This window comes from Haemorhous mexicanus, chromosome 10, assembly GCF_027477595.1.
Source record: "Haemorhous mexicanus isolate bHaeMex1 chromosome 10, bHaeMex1.pri, whole genome shotgun sequence".
Classification (NCBI taxonomy): Eukaryota; Metazoa; Chordata; class Aves; order Passeriformes; family Fringillidae; genus Haemorhous; species Haemorhous mexicanus.
In genome coordinates this window covers 14,717,993-14,741,876 of record NC_082350.1, presented here as the reverse complement: position 1 = coordinate 14,741,876, position 23,884 = coordinate 14,717,993, and the positions used below count along the sequence as shown (strand labels likewise).

At 46.7% G+C, this 23,884-nt stretch overlaps 1 long non-coding RNA gene across 1 annotated transcript; it reads left to right on the top strand.

Annotated features, from left to right (window-relative positions):
* Nucleotides 1–410: 410 nt before the first annotated feature.
* LOC132331472 (uncharacterized) lies at nt 411–3,296 on the top strand. Its single transcript, XR_009487597.1, has 2 exons — nt 411–492; nt 1,995–3,296. It is a non-coding gene; the product is annotated as an uncharacterized LOC132331472 (long non-coding RNA).
* The last annotated feature ends 20,588 nt before the right edge of the window (nt 3,297–23,884 follow it).

Here is a 23,884-nt window from a genome sequence, read left to right as displayed (position 1 = left end):
TGTGTTTGAACTGACTGCAGTACTTGCAATCCTTTTGTATGCATTTTCTCTTGCCTTTTTATCAAATGAGCTTACTGGCATGGTCAATTTGAAGTCATTAGCAAATGTTTATCTAGAGTGAGTTTGAAACCTATAAAAAAGACCATGTGAAGTGTTTCCAAGGTTTGCATTCATTTGGCCAAAGAAATCATGACACCTGGTTTATGTGTCCAATCCAACATACCCAGACTACTCCAATTTTGAATATCAAATGCCTGCATTGAGCTTGAAAGACTGCTTCCACAACAAGGCTCAACCACACTACAGAAATAATTCTAACAGGTAAACAAAAATAAATTAATAGCTGTTCACATACTTGAAGAAAAGAATCACTGAACATATTATTCAGCAGCTTTCTTATTTACTTTTTTCAGCAGCATTAAAGGTCAGGGTCAATCTCCCTCTTAGACACCAGCTTTGGCTCTCCATGTGCTCCAGCAGCTGACACTGCCGGTAAATACCTTGAGTTTTGCCTTTTTGACTTTACTGTTGAGTATATTGTTAGATACTTGGGACCTCATTGTTCTTAAACAGTTTCTATCCTTTCCTTTCTGGCAGAATTCTCTGAGCTGGAAGAGCGCAGTAATAATCTCCACATCCTTTCCGCTCACACAGAAAAATTCCCCGTGCCTTGTCATGTTTTTCATTCCCAGGTTTGTGTCAGGGTGAGCAGAGGGCTCCAGCATGCAACTGAGCACACGGCTGAATGGGACAAGAGCCTTACTGAGCCCGTCCCAGGCAGGAGGCTGTCCCCCCTGTGCGGGCAGAGCACGTGGCAGCTGCTGCCTGCAGGGACGGGCCAGGCTGTCCTTGTGTTCAGGATGGAGCTGGAGCAATAGGCTTTTGTCTAGCAGAAAGAGACCACAGAGTCCCAGAATTACTTCCCACTGGCTTTCCTTCGGTTCATCAGTTTCAGTGGCTCAGTGGGTAGGATCAGCTAGAAGCCATCTGTTAGTCTGGCCTGGGAGAGGAGGCTGAAGTAAGCAGTGTAGGGAGAAAAATCTCTAGAAATAGCGGACTTTTTTGCCATTTATGGAGCATATTTTCACATTCTCACTAGTTTAAACTCACCAGGAATTCTAGCAGGAGCAGGCTCAGTTTCATGTTATCCTCTTGCTTTTCCAGCTTTTTATGCAGAGATCCTTGCTAAAAAATTGAAAGCCAGTATATGTGTAAGGACTAAGTCATCACATACCTACATGACTTTAACCTGATTAACAGTCACTGCTGTAGGCAGTGCTGTGATGGCCACGTGTGTGAAAACTGGCTAACTTGAAATGGGGAACTGCTTTTAGTGGGCTTGTCACTGTAGCCCAGAGCTCCCAAATGCAAAGTAATGATGGGACAGATGGCCCAGAGGACCTTCATCTGCCCCTGATGGTATCTGAGCCAGAGAGTTTTACAGCACTGACTGTTCCTGCATCTCCACAAGTCCTGCAGCCTGCTTCACTGCAGTCATGCTCTGTGTAACACTGGAACTCTGTTCCCAAGCATGAAGAACAGAGGTTCTGCTTCTTAAACACTCAAAAACATCATCACATAGGGGTAGCAGATGGGATCACAGGCATTAAAAGCTTCCCCCAAACTTCCATGCACTGAATGCTCCACCATTTTGGTTGGTTTGGGATTTTTTTTTTTAATTTTTTTTTTTTTTTTTGCATATACCTAGAATCACCTCTCTTGCCTGCAGCACATGGCTTCTTACAAACCCAGACAAGCCCTTGGGTGTCTCTGTTCTTCCACAGATGGAAAAATGGCAGGTGTTTCCTATGAGAAGTTGTGAAATAATTTTTAATTTTTAAAAATTGTAAATTTTAATAGTAAATTGAAAAAAATATAATACTTTCCCAAGAAACAAAAGAAGTGTTTTATGACCAACCATCCTTCATCAGATAATACTGCTGAGGTAAGGATTCCTTCCAGCTGGCATGTATCCCATCTTTCATTTCCTCCAGGAAGTGAGAAGAGAGAAGGAAATGGCTGGGAACCTCCAGGAGCATGCTGATATGGAAAATCCCACCACCTCTGTACTTCAGAGATGCTGCAATCATGTTTTCTAAAACAGTGTTAAGTAAGAGCTGGGGAGAATTATCCACAAGACACAGAATTCTTGTAACCTTTTGCTATCTAGCCACGTAGGGGGACATTTTTCTCTTCTGTTTAACTTGCCTGTTATTTCCTCCTTCTGGCATTTATTAATCAGACTGGTTAACCATTCAGTCCAGCCTAAAAACAGATCTCACCACAAATCCTGTTCTCTGTGGTGGACTCAGAAAAGGCTCTGGCTGAACAAACTCACTTCTCCTGTCTTAACTCTGAAGGGCAGAGCTAAATGCTGGAGATAGATGTTCACCATAAAATTCACACTACAGGCTTCCTGTTTGGAGCAGCCAGTAGTGCTAGGGACACTAGAGTTTCCATTTGTACACCATCTCTGTTTTGACAGGGCCCTTCATGATTCATCAGCAATTTGGATGCTTCTGGCTATGCAGTATTCACTGCACCCATCCCATTCCTGATAAACAGATCCAGGAGCTCTAATCACAGGGGTAGTGTACTCAATAACCATTGCTCTTTAATTGTTTATGATCTTTATCTCTTTCCCTCCAAGGGTTTTTCCTGTGGGAGGACCAGTGTTTCTCTTTGAACTGACTTTTCCTTTCAACATTTATCATTCAGGACTGCTCAAGTGCTGTTTCAGTGCAGAAGCCGCTTGCAAACTATTTGTAGCAGCTGCCTTTTTGGAAGTTTGCTGTTTGCAGTGCTTGATCCCTCACTTAAACTACCCAACACTGTCTTTCCATCTGTGCACAAGTCCCCTGCACCACACACCATGCTTCTGGGGAGCTGGTGTGCATCTGGCCTCCTGCCCCTACTGTTTTGTGTCTGACCCTGGGGGAGTATTTCAGTGTGCTGCAGGACTCCTGAGCAGTGTCTAAGGAGAGGTGAACCACAGCCAGTCATGATGTTTGGGTTAGGGGCTGATACTGGCTCCAGTGGGACTGCCTGCACCCCTAGGACTGCTCCTTCTGCCTAAGAGCTCTGCACAGAAAGCCTCAGAGCACTTAGAACATGAACATGTGTTTGGGATGGAGGAACAAGTGAAAAATAGCATGAGGCAGAAAGGAAAGCTACAGATTATTTCCATCAGCAGAGCTGTCGTGTCCCATGGCTTATGTGTGTTCTCTTGTAATATGGGAATAATTACTCGATGGCTGTCTCCAGTTGTGTCTGATTATTAAAATCAATAATGCATACATTGGTCTGACAGTGATTTGCATGCACAGCTTTTCCTATCTGTTGGTAGCCAACAGAGCTGCTTGTGTCTGGAGAGCTGTGAAACCCCACGTTGCTCCCTAGACTGTTTCTGTCTAACACACTCTGTGGCTCCTGGTTCTAATCTCCACGGGTCCCCACCTGAGCAGTTCCTGGAGGAGAACCTTGCTGCACACCTGGGAGTCCTGGCCAGGCAGGATGCAGCCAGGCCAGCTCGGTCAATATTGACTTTGCTGCAGGCTTTGGTGCAGTGATGGTTATCTTGTTCAGCAGGTAAGTTAGCCCATTAGCACAAGTGACTTTGAAGCCATTAAATACACAAAATCGATGAAGTTGAAAAGGGGGGATCCTTTCAAATGAAGGCACCACGTTATCAGCCCATGCAGGTCACAGGGACCAAGACCTGCACTTTGGACTGCACTCTGGAGTGTACTGGGTGACAAGTGTAAATGGGACTTTCACAGGGTGGTCTCTGTCCACCACACTTGCCTCCCTGTCTTCTCTCCCTTGCATCCTGGGCACAGTAATTTGCAGGATTTTCTTTCCTGGTGTGGCTGTGCAGCCCTACTTTCCCAGCTCTGGCATTAGACAGGATGAAAACTTTCCATCTGTAGATGTTTGCTTTATGGGAAGGAGTTTTTTGCACAGCATGAAACTTTCCATTGTGTTCACAATTGGTTTACAGCAAACTAAGTAAAGGTGAAAAATTCCTCCCTGACTGCATGGCAGTGGCACCCTGGGGCACACACAGCCTCTCTGGAGCCAGGCCCCAGGGGCAGGAGTGACTGAAAGGGGTGGCACTGCCTGACCTTGCAGGTCTACCCCACAGAGACCTGCTCTGGGGAACAGGGTTATGTTGGCTCAGGCCATGCCAGCTGGAAATTCAGGAGAGAGCTCACTGATGGTCTCTCCTGCTGTGCACAAAGGCCTGACTGCTTTCCCCAGTGGGCAGTGGAAAGCTCCCAGGTAGCAGCAGGATTTCCTCCCTTGTGCACAAGCCAGCTGCTTTCCTGCTAACAGTGAGCTTTTATTTAGCATCCCCTGAGCTGCCAGAGGGGATGGGTGTGTATTTCTCAAGTAAATCCTGGCTCCTTGCAAGTCCCTTTTCTCTCCCCATGCTGTGCATCTGCTAGTGCTCCCCAAATTTCCTGCAGGATCCAGAGTATTCACACAGCTGCTTGCTAAAAGGGCTCTGTAGTCAGTGCATTCATGCTGTGCATGCTGAGCTAAAAGGGGCTGATCTTTGAGGAGGGCAATAAGGAGCTTGGCCCCAGTGCAGGGAGAGTGTGAGCAGGTGAGCTCCTGCATGGTGACCTTCACAGACATGCAGGGCCCTGGGTTCCTTGGTGTTGGGCCAAGAGGTGCAGATCTCACTGGCCTTCAGCTGTGCCTGGTGAGAGCAGCTGTGTTTAAACCAAGAGCAGGGACTGCAAAATTGGAAAATAAGGCACATGGGTGTGTTCCATTAAGAGTAGCTGATCTGACCTGAGAATGGTGAGTTACTGCTGTACTGGCTAAAACGGTGCTGGGGCAGGGGAAGCAGTCTGGCTTGCTGCCCTGGAGGGAGATGGGCTGCTCTGAGATAGAGAGCTCTTGTGGGGAGGGGAGCTTTCCTTCCTTGGCTATAGTCCAGAAGCTTCTGTGTTAGGGATGGGAAGAAAGGGAGGTGAGAGGAGAGTCTCTGAGATCATTCTCAGGGCAGCAGAAAAGTGATTGACTTTAATGAGAGGCTCCAAATAGAAATTGGAGATAAACCTCTGTGGGTGGTGTCTGAGCTAGGACTGACTCAGGGGGGTCTCTGGAGATACAGAGCTCTAGCTCACTGCCCTCTCCTACTGCAAGCAGTCATGCTCCTAAGAGAAAAGGCTCTGAGGGGGAAGGTTTGAGGAAGGTGAAGTGCCTTGGTGAAAAGAGATGGCAGGGAGCTATCGAAAGCTTTTCTGAGATGAGCTGTATTTTGGAGGGTACATGCAGTGTCTGCTCCTCTGACCCATCCTGCAGGGTGGTGGTGGCATGGTAAGCATGGTAAGCCCAAAGCAAACTGAATGCTGATAGCTTTATATTGCTTCCCCATGTTACAAACCAACCTTCACTTTGTGTTAAAAGCTTCAGGTAGGACTTAAATGTTCTAAATTAGAACAAAACACCAGTACCTGTCTTATTAGGAGGTCATTAGCAACCAGGACAAGTTTAACCATTGAGTGGATAAATCTGCAGCTGGATTGAAGCCTAATTGACTCTGTGATGAATCACACTGTAATATTTCATACAAAGCACTAGATTTAAAACCAGCCCAAAGTGGGGAGGTCCCCAGTGTCTGTTGTCACATTCAGGTCACTGACGCACACTCCTATTTTAACTTGATTCTGGTGCTTTAAAGGAAAGTGGGGAAAAGAAGTAATTTACCAATTTTTTCAAAGCAGCATGAAGATATTTCACTCTAGCTTTTTTTCCCAGCTAGAAAAGAAGCCGCTGTGTCTTGCCCTCGTAGCCTGCTGCAAGCCAGGGGCTGTTTCAGGATTGCATTTGTGCTGCTGTCTGGAAGCTTGGCTGCGAGTCTGGAAAGACCAGGGTAGTGCCAGCCCAGTGGGCTCCTGTGGTGACCTTAGTGCTGCAGCTGCTCTTGCCAGAGGCATTTATTTCCCTAAATGCCATTCCTCAAGGTATTTTTGAGGGGCTTGTTGCTAAGGTCCCTCTGGCTGTGAAGCTGTGCCTCCTGCCACAGGATCAGAGGTTTCTCCACAGTGTCCAAGGGTAAAGCTTGGAGATGTGTCCTTGTTAAAGCTGTGAGACAGAAACGTCGCCCTGGACTTACTCTGTTTCCTGGGGAGGCAGATTGTTTTGCTGGGCTTTCCCATTAAATCCCTATCTCCTAATAAAATACTACAAGAAAAAATTCATTGTTCCTGCCAAATTTAACAGGAAATTGAGAATAAATATTTTTACTTCAGCAAGCTTGCTTTTTAGCAGCCCAGGCTTTTCCTGGGGGTGGGTAGACGCCTGCATGGTCTATCCTTTAAGCCAGCCCTGGCAGAGCAGCTCACTGCAGGGGGCTGAGCACTGCTTGAGACCACACTGGAGCCAGGTTTGCTGCAGGGGACATTACTGACTGCTGTCACACTTTCCCATGTCACACACATTCCTACTTTCTACAGTTTTTTCTCACAGCTGAGCTTAAATACGAGAAAAAGAGCATGAGTTTTGCCTCCAAATGTGAAATCAGCTTTGTGTAATACCAGTTTGGGGCAAAAAAACCCCAGGAGTTCTAGCCCTGATTCTGTTACTGGGGATGAGATGACAAAGAGCCCTGCTGTGGAAAGGGGCAAGAGGGGATAAATGAACCAACACAGAGCAGCAATCACAGTGTGGCAGCACCTGATGACTCTGCTCTGGAACAACTCTGAGAGGAAGGTCTCTGGTTGCTCAGGATATGGCCATACTCCTCATCCATCCTGTTGTGAGGAGAGAAAGGAACAGCCATTAAAAGTGAAGAACAGGCTTAATGGCAAATAGGAAGCCCACATAATAGAGCAGGAACAAAATGCAATTTTACTGCATCTACCAGAAAAACAAATCTTTTTAATCCAGAGAGAGAAAAATTACTCATGAAGCCCAAAAGCAAGGGAGAAAGCAAGTAGTGCATAAGGAAGTAAATAAACCATTTGGTAATTGCCTTATTAAAGTAGCAAATTATGTTTATTCCATGTGGATTATGGGGTTTTTGCACAGGTGGCAGAGACTGACATGGGAGAGGTGACTGGTACCTGGGAGGGCACAGCAGCCTGCAGCCCCCCATTCTCAGTGTGCCCCACATTCCTGGCCAGCCCAGCTGCTGAACAAAACCCACCCTTCTCAGCTCTTGTGCAGCAGGAAAGGAAGGCCCTAAGGCCACAGAGCCCATCCAGGTCCTTTACAAAGGTTGCAAATGGCTGTGGAAATGGCCAGGGTGTGGGCCAGGGCATAGGAAAAGTTTGACAGCCACCCCCCCATTCTGGGCTCCATTCTGGAGGGAATCCCAGGGTCCTCCAAGGCCATGGGACAAACCCTGAGAGATCAAGCCCCTCTCCTTGAGCCACTCAGTTGAATGGCTGGCTTGTGCCCTAATTCTGTCAAGGCCAGAAAGTCCATACCCAGCCTGTGTGTGTTCCCAGTCCTTTCTCCCAAAACTTCTGGAGGTTGCTTTGACACCACAGGTCTGTCTTACGTAGTCAACCCACTTGAGCTGTGGTACAGGAACCTCTCAGCAGGTTTTGCTGCAGCCCCAAACCTTAGTCCTGTTAAATGTCCCACATCCAAGAGGCCATCCCTCCATTTTCACTTCCACAGCACAAAGTTAGCTCAGTTGCAAAAGCAATGCTTGTGGTGGGAGTGCTTTCCATTTCAGTGATCTCTAGGCAGGAAGTGCTTGTTTTTCTATATTTTTAAATGATCTATAAATTCACCCATGGAGATGGAATTCCCTCCTAAAACTGGAGTTTTTCCTGAAACCTTGTAGAAAAGGCTTTGTTTTCTGCTTAGCTTTGACAGTTAAAATTGTTCCTGTATGACTTGCAGGTTTCATCCTGCTGGGGACTTTTCACAGGCTACAAACTAGGCTGGACCAACAGTCTTGTATTGACACCAGAGATATAATTAGAGCTAAAAATGAAACAGTATTTCTCCTGTGCTTGATAGCAGTAAAATGCAAAACAAAAACTGAAAACAAAAGGGGAGAATATCAGAAAGAATGAAAAGCAAGGGATAGGAAGGCTCCTCCTCTCAGGGATTTGGAAATCCAACTAACAGTTTCATCAGGAAGAAACAAAAAAGAAATGCTGTTGACTATAGAGACCTGGTGGTTTTTGTTCCCTAACTTAATCATCTTCCCTAAAAAACTGCCCTAAATCATCAAGGATGATTTAGACACCCTCCTAGAAGAGGGAAAACCCTTTGGCAAATGTTAGTGAAACCCTGGATTTATGACATGCAGCTCTGCAAATCTTTTTCTGGCTGAGCTTTTCTTGAGATTAGCCTGTATGAAGGAGAGTGGGAATGCTGGGGAAAGTTGCCTGTAAGGCTTTTCATGTGGTTTCCAGGGCTGGAAAAGTGTGGCTGCATTCCCTGCCTTCTTGTAAGTGGTCAGAACAGCTGTTTTATTTAAAGCATGGCTTGAAGTTTCAGGTATGTTACAGGAAAAGAGCACATCAGGGAGAGACCAGGCCACATGCAACATGCTGCAGGGAGGTCACTCGTTTAGCTTGAAGGTCTTTGCAATGGGCTGGACAGAAATTTTGATGCTGGCAGCCCTTGAATGCTGCAGGGTCCCAGGATGCTCATAAAAGACTGTATGAACACCATCCAGGTGATGTGCAACGTGCTGCATAGGGATCTCAGCTGCTGCCTTTGTTTCTGCAGGGTTGGTTTCACTGTCAGATGGGATCAGGCACTAATTTGCTTCCAAGGGGCAAAATCCATTCCTAGGGCTCCTTACTGTGGTACTGAAGTGCAAGCCCCTGCTAAGATACCTGCTCAGTGTTTTGTTGGAGCTCTAGTGCCCTCTATTCTTGGGCAGCAAATTAAATATATGAGTGCACTGCTAGGTGTTGAGGAGAGAGGGACATGCAATAGCATGTCAAGGCAAGAAACCCCAGCAGTCCTGGAGAAATAAGGACAGCATCCTCCAGAGAGCATTCCCTGAGCAGCTGGGAAGGACAGCCCAGGCAGTCCCACTCCTCTGCCCTCTGCCCATGGTCCCAGGAGCAGCAGGATGCTGGACACCTCAAGTGCCACCCCCAGCACGGCTCCTGGGGCACTGCAGTGTTGGGCTGCACTGCCACAGGGCAGAACCATCCCAGTGCATTTGTGCTTCCAGTTGCTGATCTCAGTGACCACCCTTTATTTTCTGCTTGCTTGCTCTTGCTCCCCATGCTCATAGCTGTTCATAGCCAGCCCTGTGGGTAAGCAGGTCCCTGCTGCAGTTCCACTGCTGATTGGTCCCTCTGGCTGCGCTGGTGCTTGACCCCCTCCCCTGACTCTGTCCCCTCTTGCTCCTGTCAGCTGTGTTTGAGTCTGATCTGTCCTGCAGAGTCCCTCCTGTAAATAAGTGGGAAGGGAAAGGAGGCAGAAAGATACTTTTCACCCAGCTCTCAGACATGAAGTCATCAGGTTATTTGGCTACCTGAGTCCAACTTTCTTGAGCACTGGCAGTACAGGACACAGTCTTGACAGACTGGACTTGCTGTTTCTTAAGCAGAGCACAATGCCCCTTTGTGTCGGTTCCTGGACCGGCCAGGTTAGGTTTTGTTTGACAAAGCCTCTTTAAATTTCATTTTTTTTCCTCCATGGAGTTGTGAGTAAAAAGATTTCTTTCTTCTTTCACTCAAACCTTAGCTTGAGTTTGCACAAAATAGGTCTTTGACCCTAGAACTAAGTTTCAGGTTTGCAAATAAGCTTGTAACCCAAGGAGTCTGGGTGTTTTGTAATCAAATTTGTGGACAACAAAAATCCTGTGATTTCAAACCTGGAGAAAAATATATGGGGCCAGGAAATCAGAAAATTATCATTTACTTCATTCAGCATCTCCTGCAAGCTCTGCGTAAAAAATTACTGTGTGCAGCTTCCTCGTGTGTCAAATGGCAGAAAGAAGTTGTGAGATGTCTCACAGGAGTGGTATAAACCTCTCCCATGTTTCCAGAGTGCCTGAGGTCCTCTCGTAAAGAGGATGAGAGAAGTGAGGGGGATGGAGGGAGTTTCCTCTGAAAAGGGGAATCCAGAATGAGAAACACATTCAGCCACTGCAAACAGCAAAAACACACGCGCTTTGATTCCAGGAGCCAGACCATGCGTGCCTCACATGTGCAGCTGCCCAGATTTATGGCCTGTTATCCTCTGAGGCAATTACTAGAGTTTGTTGTGGGGATCTGCATGAGCAATGCACAGGTTGCCCACATAGCCTGGCCTTCTGAGAAATGACACGGCGCTCACTCTGCCAGCACTCGCCATGTGCTGCGGCCGGGAGCAGCTGTGCTGGAAAACCACCACAGAGGAAATCACAAGTTAGTGAGTCACTGAGGCTGCTGCCAGCCTGTCAGGAGTCTCTCCATAACTCAGCTTTCATATGCCTCTGCTCCAGCTCTGAAGCGGGCTCAGATGCCACCTCGAACAGCAGAATGGCTGCTAGCATGTGAGGAGGGAGCAGAAGCAGATGGATAGATGGAACTGGTTTCCACTCCACAGTCCCAAAGGGAGGCCCGCAGTGTGGAGGGGAGAAGTCACCCTGGCAGGCCTGAGCACTTCTTCCTATGCAGCCTGTGATGTGTCCCCAGACACGCCACCAAAGCTCAGCAGAGATGTCATTCCCGGCCTCTTGGACCTGCCTGGGGAAGGTGCTGCTTGGGGCAGGGCCAGGAGCGTACTGCTGCCAGGACACTTCTGGCCCAGCTGCAAGCATCAGTACTGAGGGCTTCCCAAAGCTGCTCATGGCTTTGGTCCAAGTGGTTCAGGCTTTATCTGTGCTTTGGGAGACCACTTGCAGCTGCTCTGGCCAAGAGCACACTCCTGTGCTGTGGGCTGGACTGCGTTTACATCACTGGTGCCTGTGAGAAGCAGGAGGAAGCTGTCGATGTAAGGGTATTAAACAGGCCTCAAGCAGCAGCTTTGTGCCATGATATGCAGCCTCTCGTGCCTTACACCAGCCAACAGTGGAAGGGTTTTTCTTTCCAAAGTAGGGGCCATGCTGCCCAGGGCCCAGGGCAGAGGTGCCTCCTGCCATCTGAGGAGGCTTCTGAAGATAAAGCTGGAGTACAAACCCTTGGGAGAAGGGGACAGTGCCATGCTGTGGGACACATTTCTGGCAGAGGCAGTGCTGCTGTCTCTAAGTTCTCTCCCTGGGGCTGCCTCCAGCCACTCCTGCACCCAGAGGCAGCCCCAGCTCATCCCACCAGCCCACAGCTTTAAACACCTCTCCTTCTTAATCCCTACCAAGTGAGAAGCAGGATGCAGAGCAAACTGGTTCCAAATGCTTGTGTTGGGGGTGCTGTGCTGGCTCTTGCTACCCTTAAAGCCAGTGGCAAAATCCATGGTAGGCAGAGGTGCAAAGATGCTCCTGGCTGAATATCCAATGTTGTTTTCCTTGGAAGTGAGAGGAGGTTCTTGAGGTGCACTTTTGTCAGTGAGCAAGACCAGGTGTCTTCAGCTTCAAACCAGACAGGAAAATGAGAAATATTTTCTGTAGAAATATAGTTGGATAAGGCCTACATTTGGGATCTGATGCTTTTACTGCTTTTTTTTGTTTGTTTGTTTTTACAGAAACTGAGCAATAATTCTTATTTTGGGACTAGGAGCTTTTCAAGCAATGAAACTATTTTCTTAAAATCTCAGTTTTAAAGCAGCTCTTTCTGCTCTGGGTTTTTGGATGAGTACTCACCACATTTTTCAGCCATGTCTGTGCAGCACATGTTCCCCACAGCAGCAAGTGGAGGGGTTGCTGTTCCTGCTGCCCAAGGGGCAGGGAGGGCTGGGGGATCCAGGGCTTCCTCCCAGCCTTCCCCAGTTTTAGACTCACTTGTGCTCATTGGTGTGTGTCAAAGGCACCATCAGTGGAGCATCCCCTCCATGCTCTGGCTCTCAGCTGGTGACAGCCACAGAAAGATCACAGTGCCTGGGAGAGGTGCTGAGGAGACACTTGACAGCAGGGTGAATTCTTAGCTTGGAGTAATGCTGCCTTGTGTTTCTGTGCTTTGATCAGCCGTGCTTTAAACTGACACTTGGACTTAACTTGCTTTAACTTCATGTGCAAACTAGCTCTAGAAGTAGACAGGTCTCCCTTGGACTGCTCAAGGAGAACTCCAGATGAGCTCTGGTGAGTCTTGATGAGGCAAAATCCATATTTTCTACCTACTACGTCCCTTTGTAGGAAGCATCCACCAGCAGGACCAAGACTACAGCAGCATATCAGTGCTGGTTCATGCACCCTCCCAGCTGCCCAAAAGCCTGATTTGTGACCTTCAGGTTTTAAACATTTGGTCTTACCTTTGGCAGGCCAGCAAACTTTCCAGACAGTCTCAGAAATGCTGGTGAAATATCAGAAGATCCCTTTTCTCAGCAGTGGCACCAGTAACACTGGCTGATGTTATGAGTTGGTCATTGGTCTAGTGGAAAGGCAGTGTGGCCAAAGTCACAGTGTCTGGGGCTGTTTATGAATTAGGATCACATTCACTGGATAATTTTGGAGGGAAAAAAGATGGAGAATAAACATTTTAAAAAAATATAACACACACATTTTGAATTGAGAAAGTTCTGTGTATTGTGTTGATCTGCTGTCCCACTATGAAATGTTGCATTTACTATTTTTGAATTCATACATGAGCTTAGATTTTAAAAAACCAAATTAATCAAAAATACCACAAGTGAAACATAGGAAAACAAAACAAAATATTTTCTCTTAGATTGAGTTAAATGTTCTGTTTGATCAGGTGTGATTGAGGTTTTCTTATTTTAGTTTTGTTCTATTTGCTGCCTTGTTTTGGAAAGGGCACGGAGGGGACACCCACCTTTATGCTAGATCCACCCGAAAGGAAACCTTTCCAAGCTAAATAAAGACCATTTTCCATCTGTCCCTGCTCTGACCTTCTGGAAAGGCCCTTTCCATGGCTGGCACCTCACACAGGGTGTCTGCCCTCCCCAGCTGACACAGGGCTGTAGGACCCTCCCAGCTGTAGCCAGCTTCTCATGGCACGTGGCTGGGTCAGACAGTCCAAGGACAGGGACCAGGCTGCCAGGTGCCATCCCTCTGAAAGCCTCACCAGAGTCCCCCCTGACCCTGGGAACACCTCCCAGCTGATACACCTCTGTGTAGCTGCAATTCTTGTCTGCTTTGCTCATCCTCTGCATTAGCTGCCTGCTAGTGGATTCTGCCCATGCCATTGCCTGTTCCAGCAGATCTGGGCTCCCTGTCTGATCAGAGGCTGCTCCTGTCACTCAAACACCACTGTCTGCCCTGGGCTGGCTCCATCTCCAGGGAGGTGATGGCTGAAAACAAACCCAGGGCCAGCCAGGGCTGTTCCCTGTGTGGCTAGCATGAAAACTGGGTGTCCTGGCACGCTGAGGCCACTCCTGCATGTCTGCAGTCAGCAGTACAGGTGATGCTGGTTAAGCACATGGCTTCTTGGTGTGAGTTAGTCTTGATCTTCTCACTGAATGCTTTGCACAGATGTCCTCTGGGCCTTGTGAACATGTGTCTTCAATTAATTCTCATCAGCAGGGCTAAGGTAAAAGACTTTTCCAGTTGGAAAATGAGATGCCTGGTATACTCCAAGCAGCAGATTGTTCAGACTGGGCTGCTCTCATTCAAACTGCTATTGGCAAATTTTCCAACAGGCAAAGAGGCAGTCACGGCTGGTGAGAAGCTGTTTGCATGCAGCACCTGAAGGGCAGAAAAGTTTTGATAATATGGATCCTGCAGGAGAATGACTCTCCCTGAGCATCATCTCCTGGAAACTGGCTCCACACAAATGTTTGAGAAGAAGAATTTCTCTCCAGGAGCCCTACATGGATGCAGACGCCTGGAGCTCTTTAGTCTACAGTCACCCCCCACAGAGGATTTACTGGCAGAAAAAAGTTGCATTGGGTGTTGGTGCCCAAGACATCACAGCAGCCTCTTCTGTTCCCTGGAGCTGCACTGGCAAAAAAAAAAAAAAAAAAGGAATCTATTGTTTTCAGACATGTAGACTTTAAGACACTGAATCCTAAAATATGCCTGGAAGATCGATGCCTTACATCACTGCCAGTCATGCAGGTGGGATCTGTGTGGGGTAGATTTTCCCAACTCCACATTTTGTGGGTTTTTTTTCTCCTTCTGAAACATCTGAGACGGACTTTCAGAGGGGGGCTGTGCAAGCAGCAGGTAACACCCATAGCTCAGGAAGGAGTAGGTGTGCTAAGCAAGGCTGGACTATTTTCACTGGAGTCTCCTCTGAGTACGACTGCTTCTCAGATAAACAAAATCAGGTCCAGGAAATAGTTCCTGTCCTGTTTCTCTGTCTTGCTATGGAAAGGGCTGGAATGTGTTGGTGGGGCTGTGAAGTTGGAGGAACTTGCAATCCCAAACACCATGGTACCACTTAGATTTTTATTGCAGCTGCCAAATTCTGGATGGATTTGAGTGATATGTCCTGCTCTCAGACCATCTTCATAATTTTATAATTTTCCTTCAAGATAGAAAGCAATTCAAGCAGCCTTGAGAAACTGATTGAAATGACAAATCCTCAAAGGCAAAGGACAATGAGGACCTGGTGAAATTGTAAGTGGCTGAAATCTCAATCTCTGTCCAGCATACCTACAGACTCTGCTAGCAGTGAGTCCTTGACAAATGATCCCTTGTTGTTCCCAGCATACATTCTACTGTTGAAAATCACCAGGAGCAGTGTGAGCAGGCTAGCTTTGCATGCCTGCTAACACTCTTTGCTCTGATTTCTAATGGTGGTTTCCTACCCTCTGGATTCCCTGCAGCAGGGAAAGAGGAGGGTATCCAAATAAGGCACTAAAATGATTAGGCAAACCAAGGCTGCAGCCTGTTAATCAGCCTCCTTCAGGTGAAGGAGGCTAGCTGTGTAGAAATCAAAACAGCATCTGTGATTTGAGGTCTAGCTTCATTCTGCAAACATCAAATATGTATTTTGCTTGCTTTCTCAGAGCCAAAGGATGGAAATCTTTCTCAGAGTGACTTGTTTGCCTTTGAACAGATGGTGTAAAGTGCTGCCCCTGTGAGCCCGTGAAGCAGCCGCACAACAGCCCAGCTTTGCTCAGCAGAGCCCCCACCCAGCCAAGCCAGTGCAGTGTGGAGATCAAAGCCAAATCTTCTCCTTCATGACTTTCCTGTTAGAATTTTTTTTCCTCTCTTCTACATTTTTTTTCCATAATCAGAGTCTTGACTCCTTTTTCTTCCGTATTCAGGCTTGAGATCAAACAGGCCAGACATCTGCTTCGCTATTTTTAAAATAATTTTAATGATTTAATAATTTCTAAGGAGAGGGAGAAGAGGGAAATGAAAATAATGACAAAGCCAAAAAAATGACACCATTTTAAAAATTCAGGCACAGTCAGGAGTGACTGTTCTTCCCTCCTCTTCTTTTTTTTTAATCTTGAGGAAATCACCATGATGATTGTAGCTGATGTACTCTGGCAAAACATTTAAGTAGATATGTGCCCAAAAGCATGACTCACATCTATTTTCTTCTTCTTTTAGAAAATATGTTATACTGATTAAGGCCTTTTATATCTAAGAATGCAAAAAAAAACCTGTTGCAAACACCTCATCCTTGTGAAGCAGGTAGAGCTTGTGTGCTGGATGGGCAGAGGTTGAGAGTTCTGGCAGCTTTCCCAGTGGGCCAATGTCAATAGGGAGTGACAGTAAAACAAATCAATCTCCTCTTCAAAGCTGGACTATGTTTTTCATTAAAAAAATTAATATCTCTCAACAGAATCTTACCTAGGGATGAATTGCTGCTGCTACCAGACAGGATACTCAGCAGAACTATGGTTTCATGCCAGGCTCACCCTCCCACTCTTTGAGAAGATCCAACCCAGATATCTGAAGTCCTCACGGTTTTAATGAATCATGGGCTCGGGGTTGCAGAAGGAGGAGCATGGCCAGGAACTGTGGGGGGCCAGCCCTGTGCAGGGGAAGGAAGCAGTGCTGCTGGCTTTATCCACAGACCTGCTCTGAGTCACAGAGGATTCTCAGCTCACCAGAAAGTCTCATTTTTCACTCAGTGTGACACCAGTCACACTGCAAAAGCTACAGACATCTTTGGTTTTGTATCAGCACCAGGCCAAAAGATTATGTGCAAACTCACCCACGCTGCTTATTTTTGGAGGGAAGGCAGTCAGCCTGCCAGCTGTCTCTGGGAAGAGGTCTTTTTGCAAAAATGATGGATGATGAGAATTTAGGATATCAATCTGGTTCTCCTTTTTCAATTTAAATATACACCAAAGGTTTTCTGATTATGGAGAGGTCATTTGAATGTAGACTCTATGTACCATCATCTTGCCTTTTTTTTTTTTTTTTTTTTTTTTTTTTTTGTGCAGAAGTTTAAGAACTGGAAGCAGTAAAGTCAAGACAAACCCAGCATTCAAATGTGGTGTATAATCTTCCTCTTATCTGCATGCCATTGCCCAAAACAAATGCATTAATGTATTTTATGTTTCACGGTTATGAGTTGCCCTGAGGATAATCAAATCAAAATCAAATGCACCTATGGAAGATAAGGTCACTGATACTCTTTCCCACCCATTCCCAATCTGGCTGTGAGTTTCACTGCAGCTGCATTTATTACCGTCTCTGAGTTTCATTGCTGTCCTTTAAAGATTGCTTTTCCATATGGATGGATTAGCTATAGGTCTTTTTAAGCTGTATACTCTGCAGAAATCAGACTAGCTGACAAAACTGGCAGCTGTAGATGTGGAATCCTATGAGTGAGAAATAGAGGGGAGCAGTGGATCACAGTCTCCCATAGGGAAGGGAATTCCTTGGAGCACAGTCTTTTGAACAAGTGTTCCTTGCCTGCCCCTTAATCAAGTGATCATATCAGCCACCTCCTTCCTGTCAATGGGGGAAAATTTGCAGACAAATTCCTGCCAGCAGGACGTAGGCGCTCTCCTGGGTGGTGGGATAAAGATACCTGTCACCTCCCCCGGCCTCGCTGCTGGCTCATGCTGGGAGTGTGGCCGGGGAGCCCTGGGCTGGCTGCAGGGCTGGTCATTTCCAAATCCCTGTCAGAAAGTGAAATAAGACCCAGCTCCCCAATGGTTCAGCAGCCCCATTGACCATGGCAAACAACTGTGTAAGTGGTCCCATATGCTGTAGGTACATTAGAGGGACATAAATTGCGCTTTGTGCTCACAGTGGGGGCATCTTGCCCCTGCTGCAGAATTACTCTTGCCTTTTATTGATTGGAGGAGCAGCAACTCTACCCAAAAGATGTGCTAGTGGCATTGCAGCTCTGAAAACTGGATCTTCCCCAGCTGGCTAGCCAGGAGAAGCAATGGACCCGCCAATGTTTTGGGCGGTGAGCACTGTGACACAGGGTACTTGCGGGCAGCAGCCCTCTCCTCCCGTCTTTGTCCCTCTACTGCTCCCCCATCACCAAATGAAGATTGTATGGGCAAGGATAAACAAAGAGCCTGTTCATACAAGGGAAGTTTTGGGGGCAGAAAGGACTGAAAGGCTCAAGATACGGCTAGGCTTAATGCCGTAAATCTGATTAATTTACCTTGTGACAATCGTAACAAAAAAGCGAAGGCTGGGAGCTGGGGCTGCGGGCTGACCTTTCGCTCGCGCTGAAAGGAGGCACAATAGGGGCTGGGGCTGGGCAGGGGAATGACCCTGCCTGTCACTGCTACCTGCTGTTTTTGACAATGCCATCAGACACAGCTCTTGGGGTGATGAAAAACACCTTCCCGCCAAAGGCCTCTTCTCCCCCTGCCCTGAACGGGCCAGCTCGGGGGATTTGGTGTAGGCAGAGCCAGCTGTGCAGGATGGGTAAATGAGCATCACTCACCAACTTTAATATCCACCAGGAAAAATTGCCCTGGGGACTTCAGGGTCAGACCCTGCGTGGCCAACTGTGTGGCTGATGGATATACAGGAGTTATGGGGGGACTCTGGGCTGAGCTGCCCAGTGGACAGGGAAAGGCTTTTGAGGGCTCTGCAGCATGTTACAGAGCCAAAAGTCCAGCCCTTGGGGTAGGATGGCCCTATGTGCATGAATTTGCTGCACTAGGGAGTGCCCTGGCCATATTTGAAGGCAGTGGCTGTGGGAAAGAGTTTTTCTGTGCATGTTCCTTGTGTGCCCTCGCACTGCCCGAGAAACACAGGATTTATTCCTCTCTTGTCCCCTGCTAACTGTGCCCAATAGTGCACAAGGAGGGCATGCAGCAACAGCAGGAGTGCATACTGCAGGGAACATCTGTCCCAGAGGCGTCACAGAGCAGGATGCAAGCTTAAGTTTGGCTCAGCAGAAATGTTATTATCTGAGGAATTAACCTTTATGTTCAATACTTGTTCTCCAGACTCGTCTTTGTCTCCTGCATCTGCTTTGCCCTGAGCAGCAGCCATTCCCACCAGGTATAATTTCTTGTTTGATTCAAATGGAACAAGTGCACCCAGAGCAGCACCCAGCACCATCCCAGCCCTGCTCCCTCTCAGGAGAGTGAGACAGTGTGTTTTCATACCCTGTCACATTTCAAACTCTCTTCTTTCCACTGTGACAGTTTGGCTTAAGTTCTTCTCCCAGAGTCACTATCACAAGGGAAGTCTGAGGGATTTTACAGTTTGTTTTAGTTTTATCAGCTTAAAAAAAAAAAACCAAAAACTTTAAAAGCAGGTAAAAAATAACTCAAAACCTTAGTTGGACCATGTACCAGTCAGGCAGAACCTGTGGTGTGCCTTTAAATCCACTGGCTGGTATCTCATGATATTCATAAAAAATAAATAGTTGATAAAGGTGTTTTAACTGGAACATCTGCTGGAGCTCTTGGTTGTGGAGGCTTAATTGCAAGCTAGAGTATCAAACTTTCAGAAGCTTTGGGGACAGAGATTGATTGGGGTCACCAGGTTATTCAGAATAATATCCCAACCCTTATCTCTCAAATGCAGTGTCCAATTGATTTTCTCTGGACCATTACACACCACGCAGGGCTGCAAAGCCCAGAAGGGGAGTGGGGGAACATCACACTCCTCAAAATCCTCCTGATGCAAACACTGCAGCCCTTGGCAGGCTCTTTGTGAGGCACAGCTTTTCTCCATAAGGACTGAAGAACAGGTGAGGAAACCACTGTGGAAAAGGCTCAGCCATTTTCCAAACTCAACCTGTATCCCAAAAGGTGTTGCTACCCCCAGGACTGCATTTGCACAGCACACAGATATGTTTGGTGGGCATGGCTGATGATAAACACCAACTGCTGTTCAGCATTTCCATAAAAATTACTGGACTCCACTTATTTCAGTGCTTCAGCCATCAAAACTGGGAAGAGCTTCAGTCTGTGAGCAGAGCTGGCAGAGATGGGGATGTGTACGATGCAGTTTGCTTAACAGGAAAGTACTTTCAGGTTAAAGAGAGCTCTTCACACCTAAGCTGTGGCTTGTTATCTACCAAGTCCCAGGCAGCTTGGATTTGCCAATCAAATAATTTTTAATCAAATGCCAACACCATCCCTGGTTGCCCTCTCCTACACAGCCTGGGGCTTTGCTGCCTTGGGGAAAGCTGGCTTTGACATTCCAGCCAGCCCCATCCCCTCGCTGGTGAAGCTCAGACTTCCTATGGGGGTTTCCTGGCATCCTCATTTGCTTGATGAATCATCCCCCTGTTCTCTGGTCTCCAGATGGGAGTGGGCTGGGGTGCAGCCTCTCCAGAGACAGGTTTGTGCAGCCCTGGGTTAAGCCCAAGCTGGGAGGGGTGGTGGCCACAGGGGACCCACTCACTTGGAGTCCTCCCAGCAGGTTTTGTTCTGCAGCCCCTAATCCCTCCTGGTGTGCTTCTCACATTTATGGTCTTCCACATACTTCACGTTTGGGGAAAGCAGCTTTCTCTGGCATCTCCAGTGATTTACCAGCTCCAGGGTCCAGCTGTTGCTCTGGGTAATTGGCAGCAGTGACATATTTGGGCTGAATTTCATTGTATGCATTAGGAAAAGTCAGCAAACAGAGCTGAGTGCCATGTCAAGTATTGCCTTTGACTTTCTATTGCGGCCGTTTGGGATCTGTTTTGTCCATGCCCTGAGAAAGCCTCTGTTCTGGTTGAGGCTTTGTCTGAGATGCTGAAGGTTAGTCTGAGGAGAGCTGTCTGAGAGACCCCACTAATCCCTTTTTACTTTTTGAACAAGAAAGTCAAGTGTTTTTTATAATAATAATAATTTGAGCTAATAAGTAACATGCTGGCTGGAGCTGCAGCTGCCTGGGGTGGAGCAGATTTGTTTTCTCCATTAATTAGAAAGCCTTAGCTAATGTCACACATGTCTTCATTTGGAGATTTTCTGGCGAGGTCGTGATTCTCACAGCTAAATCAGCACTGGCTCAGAGTCCAGGCATCAACACTGGCTTCCACCACCTCAGAACTCACCCCCCTCTCTCCATTTACACCATTCAAAGCCTGCTCTGCCCTCCATGCTGAGTATTTTTAGGAGGACCCCAGGCTCTGGTGTGGCCCCGAGGCAGGACACCCACCCATGAACAAGGGGTGCTTTGGGAGGGTGGGTTCCTCTTTCTGTGGGTAGAAATGTTTATTTTATTATTCCTTTAATTCCTCCACGCTGTGTTCCTTCCTCATCAAAAAGCATTAGCAAAGTAAATCTTCATCAGTGAGGGAGGTCTCGCTTCCTTTCAGGGATAACAATTCTGTAAGTCTGTGGGAAGATTAAAAGTGTGGTGCTAAGTAAAAAGTCATACAGCTGGGGAAGGCAAATGCCTGTAACTGTGTTCATTAACAATATTGTATATCATCTAAATGAAAGGAAGTTTAAAGGCTTAATGATTTCCTTCTCACCAATACATGCTGTTCAGCGCCAGCTCAGACAATGAAGACAGACTAACCTGTTTTACCTCTGCCCTGCTTTGATGGTTGTTTTGCAAACACTTTAGGAAACTGTTCAAATTACCATAAAATTGATTTTCAGTGGAAGCTGGAGGTAAAACAAAATATTTTCTATTGAGTGGCTTTTACAATAAGATTAACTCCATGAGACCTCAACCTTGGCCCTAGCTGGCCTTGACAATGTCTCTCTTTTAAGAAGGTGATGCAGCTATCTATAATTAGCCATGGCTACTTAATAACTCATCTGTTAATGTCGAGGCCCACAAATGGAAGCTTTATATGTACAGGGAACTGAGGTTAGGCCAACAAGGATAAAATCATGTCTATTTTAGTTTAATGAATTCTGTTTCCATTGTTGCTGCATTTTATTTGGGCAGTCAGATGGACAGCCAGGCTTGGGAGCAGCTTTTGGGAGGGTTGTACTTCTCTGCAGTGCAGTAGCAGGGGCTCCCTCTGCCAGCCTCTGGGCTGTAACATCTTGGCAGAAAATGGCAAGAGCAGCGTTCCGCACCCTTCTAAGCTTGACAGTTTAAAGCTTTGGTGGTGGTAACTTGGTTAAATACCACATTATTGCTTTCTGTACACTCTGAAATAATGAGAATGAGCAGAGCAGAAGTCTCTGGTTTTGAGAGAAGGTATTGCCCCTTGTTGCCTGTGGGTCCACACCCTCCACTGCTGCACAGAAGAAATGGCCCCTCCATCTGAGTTCCCATGGCTTTAGGAGAGGGACATGCAGGAGCAGAAGCTGGGCTGATGAACACAGCCCTTCACACACTCCTCTGAGGAGATGCTGTGTCCCTGGTAGTAACTTACTACCTTTTGAATCAAATATAAACCCAGGGTCCCAGTGTTAGTGCATCTTGGCCCTTGGATGGTGATGGTATTCAATTTTTAAATACCTCTAGAGCTTTGAGGCATTTGGTACAGGATGGCTGAGCTTCAATTGGCTGTCATGACTGGGCAGCTCACCTCATTCTCGTTGAAAACTAGCACATAAGCCAGTCAATGCTGTCAGAAACAATCCCAGCTGGTGCTAGTAGTGGTTCCTGCTAGCAGTGAGAATGGGCAAGGACTCTTGTCTTGGTAAAGACCATGATACTTGCATGACACCAGATGTGGGTTTTTTCTCATTTTAAGAATGTATATGTAAAATTGCCCCAAACTGACCCCTACCCTGAAACTTTCTGCTTTGACATTCTGTTAAAAAATTCCAGCCTGGCTTTAGTCATGGGAAAAAATTTTCTCCTTAAAGTTGTTTTGGTCAGAAGGAAAAATAAATCTTTGTTTGCATGACTAGGTCTCAGTCATGAAAAACTGACCCCAAAAAATGCTGCTACACGTTTCCTCTGACTGTAGAGACTCAACCCAGGGCATGTCATTTGAGAAGATGTATGCTTGAGCAGAGTGGGGTCTGGAGAGTTTTGAAGAAGAAACCTTGGAAGCTCCTCGTTTCTTGCAGTTATGTTTAGTCAGAGCACTCGAACCAAGCGAGACGCCGGTGGCCGGGACCGTGTCACGTAAACAGAGGCTGAGATTGCGACACTGCCCAGAGAGCTCTGGGACACAAACATCCTTCCAGACCTGGATGGCCTGGAGCTGCTCCTTCCCCAGTGCCTGTGATGGGAGCCCAGGCTGTTCAGGACAGGCAGTTTTGGCTCCCCTGCAGGGACCAAGACGGGTCTTGTCCTACATCCCCTATGTCCATTCTGTCCATGAGTCACACAGGCACTTATCGAGGTCTTGTGTGATTCATCAGTATTCTCCAGAGCTTTAGGACTTGTAAAGCCAGACAGAAAATCTTGTAGAAATGTTTTTTCCTGCCTGAATCCCATCCAGGCCTGTTTTGAGGACTACCTGGAAATAACTGGAAGACAGGCTTGGCAGAAAAAAATTCCCACAGTTTCTGCCCTGATTGGGACTGGAAGCTGGACAAAGATTCAATCCAATCTTCTCAAATCTTAAGAAGTCCTGGAGTATATAAGAGAGCAAGCATATAAATAATTTCCCTTATTGCTCTAGGCTGGGCTTTCTGAAGGACATGAGTGATGAATGAACTTGGCTCCCCTATCTTTCTGGGACGTGGGATCCAAACTCCATGTGGCTCCTCTGGAAACCTCCCCACATTCCTGGACAGAAGGGGGGCTTTTAAGTGGTGATTCCTGCCTTTTTCCCTCTGGAAACAAGATTGATTTCTTCATGTAATTGTGTTTGTCCTGTCCTGGCTTCAGGCTTTCCAACACTTAGTTCATCTTCTCCTTTCGCTGCACAGCAAATGCCAAGCAAGATCCCCTCTCTGAGAAGGATGGAAAAGTTGGTAATTTGTCCAATAAAACCAGAGCAACTTGGTCCCAAATGTGCTGCCTATAGTCTGACAACAAAAGTTAAACCTTCTTATAAACGCAATCAGCCTATGGATGCTGGTAGTTGTTCCTGGCTTTGACACTGGAAAATATCACTGACAGACAAAAGCCTTGGAGGTTTCAGTCATTTGGCTCTGGTAGGGTACCAAGCATGCAAGATCATTTCTTGCATTAAGTCCAACCTAAGCAAACTAAATTGCAGCTTCGTGATTAATACTTGAAGCTACAGAGACAAAGGCAAAAATCAGCAGTTCAGACTGAAGCAGAATCTGAATTTGAAAGGCACTCACCATTCGGCCTTCAAGAGCACTTTTGAAGCTGCCTGTAGAGAAAATAATTAAAGAGATGAAAGATACAGTGACTGATAGTAATAAATCACATGCAGCTGTCTTTGTTCTCTCAGCAAATATAAATCACTTTTGCCTTTAAAATATAAGAACAAGCATTCTTCCCAGATTGCTTTGAATTTATTAGACAAGGTCATTAGAAATGTATTAGGGCAAAATCTGAATTTATTAACTGAGTTACTTAATAGCTTAATTGTTCAGTTAAAGAGGGTTGTGCACTCTGACTAGTTTTCAGGCAAGAAGGAAGAATGGAATGCAGGATCCAGGAATGCAGGTTCCTAGGCAGGAGGTGCCA